The 2308-nt window shown below is 41.3% G+C and overlaps 1 long non-coding RNA gene across 1 annotated transcript; it reads right to left on the reverse strand.

Annotated features, from left to right (window-relative positions):
• Window positions 1–1401: 1401 nt before the first annotated feature.
• Window positions 1402–2016, reverse strand: LOC141331488 (uncharacterized). Its single transcript, XR_012355268.1, has 3 exons — window positions 1883–2016; window positions 1691–1788; window positions 1402–1590 (listed from the first exon to the last, which is right to left on the reverse strand). It is a non-coding gene; the product is annotated as an uncharacterized lncRNA (long non-coding RNA).
• Window positions 2017–2308: the final 292 nt, after the last annotated feature.

Here is a 2308-nt window from a genome sequence, read left to right on the forward strand (position 1 = left end):
GCAGCTGAGCGCACATTCACGCACTGTGTAATGCTGGAGCGATCGCCGGAGGATTTAACAGAAATCAATGTCCGAGCGGCAGGACCAGCGCAGAGGCGTGTGTTGTTTTAGGAGCTGAGGAGAAGTGTATTTACCTGGATGCCGTTTGTTCCTTGGAGTAGATCTTCCTCCATTTGCAGTTTGGAAAACTCTTTCACCCCGAAGTTCGCGAGCGGCCGGTCGGATGGCTCATGGCTTGCCGTAAACACACTTGCACGTTCACCAACACCACATTCACCCACGCACACTATAACGTATAACTCCCCTTAATGTGAGTATTTTATTTTTCCTGTTATTATTTCTGATTCAGTGGGCGATTAACATTAATCTTGTTTGTATTTTACTTTTTTCCCCTTTTCTTTTTCTCTCTTTTTATTGGTTTTGAATTGTAAATGCTCAGAGAACTGGACTATCGAAACTGCCGATCTGAATGCAGTTTTAGATTGGAGCCCGCGGTCGCCGCAGTACTATGGATTATCTAGTGGGTTTTTTTTATTTTATGATGATTTTTTTTTTTCTTTGAATGATTACGGTGTCATGCGAAAACACCTCATTGTGAACTACAATTTGATGGGTTTTTCTTTTGTTTTTGTTTTCATGTGGAAAATACATGTGAACTGAACTGAAACCCTATCTTTTTCTGTGTATTCATTTTCTAATTTATGGTGTATATTCCCCTGTCATTTGGGGATAGTGTATGTAATAGGTGGCTTTTAGAGGCTATCTGGGACTCATTATATATATTTATTTTTTTTTTTTTGACAGGCTTATTCCTGTCTGGCGCCCGAATATTTTTGGTAAACTCATTTTCTATAAAACTGTTTATCTAGGGGGCCGCCACCGTTACAGAAGTGGCGCCCGAACAGGGACTTGAACTGAAAAAAAAAAAAAACTTGAACTGAAAAAAAAAAAAAAAACTTGAACTGAAAAAAAAAAAAACTTGAACTGAAAAAAAAAAAAACTTGAACTGAAAAAAAAAAAACAATTTAAATGTGATCACTTGAATGTCTTTACTTGAATTCTGAACTGTTGAGAAAAAGAAAAATGTGGAACTGTGCATTGTAGTTTATTTGTTTTTTTTTGTTATTTTTCTGGTGCCCCAAATTGCCCCAAAAACCCCACATATACATGCCAGAAAGTCCTTTTTGATTTTTATTTTGATCAACATTTCATATTGCCCACAGATTTACACACCCACACACATACACACTACAAACATGGCCACTACCCCTCCTTCACCTTCGACGTCTGTGGAAATCGAACCTCCAGACATGTCAACTCCCGTCTGGCCACCTGAACCCCCAGATATAGCAACTCCAGTCTGGCCACATGTGCAACCAAGACTAGTTTCTCCTTCTCCTGTTCCCACCTTCCCCTTCACGCCAACTCAGTTCAGCAGTCCCCACCCCAGGACTCAGGTGCACTTTGCTCCTCCACTTCCAGGTGGCACTGTTTCATTCCAGCCGGATCCAATGCAACTCTGCACCTCCACTGAAACTTCACCACCTTCCTCTGTGTCACAGCAGCGTCTGCCAGGTCACCTTCCCACTCCTGGAAAGGAAATTTATCAGCTTACTGCCCATGTACAAGGAAATTGGGATCATTTATTTGACTGTCTAAAACAGCAAGGAAAAGCTGTGAAAGAACTCACCCAAGAATCTGCAAAATCCACTTCCCTGCACAAAGCAAAGCTTGCAACACTGGCCGCCAAAATAGAAGGTAACTATCAGCAAATCTTGGACACGATAACTGCACAGAAACGAGATGAGGGTGAAAGCACAGATCAACTGACTAAAGCCATGAAGGTGATGTTGACAGGAGAACTCCAGAAAAGTGAAAGTACCTTAATTTCTGAAGTTCGCTTTATGGTAGAACAAGTTCAGCTGGAATTGCAAAAGGATATCCAAGCCACACAGGAAGACTCTCGAAAGACCTGTGCACAGCTTTCCAAAGAAATTAGTCACTGTAGTACTCAAATATATGATCTAAGCAATGCTTTTAAAGATCTACGATCAGAAATGAGTAATTATTTCAAATCACTTGAAAAAGCAGTGGTAGACCAGCCAAGAGGTGCTGCGTTACCCTCTCACCACCCAGTCCCATCATCATCTCCACCTCCACCTTCAGAGGCTGTACCCATATCGCACCATACACCAGCTGTCAAAAGTGATCATTTGAAGTTAACTTTTCCAACATTTGGAAGACCCTCAGATGATGCTGATCCACTGTTATATTTAACTCGTTGTCAAGACTTTTTGGCCTTACATCC

Source organism: Garra rufa, chromosome 3 (genome assembly GCF_049309525.1).
Source record: "Garra rufa chromosome 3, GarRuf1.0, whole genome shotgun sequence".
NCBI classification, from domain to species: Eukaryota; Metazoa; Chordata; class Actinopteri; order Cypriniformes; family Cyprinidae; genus Garra; species Garra rufa.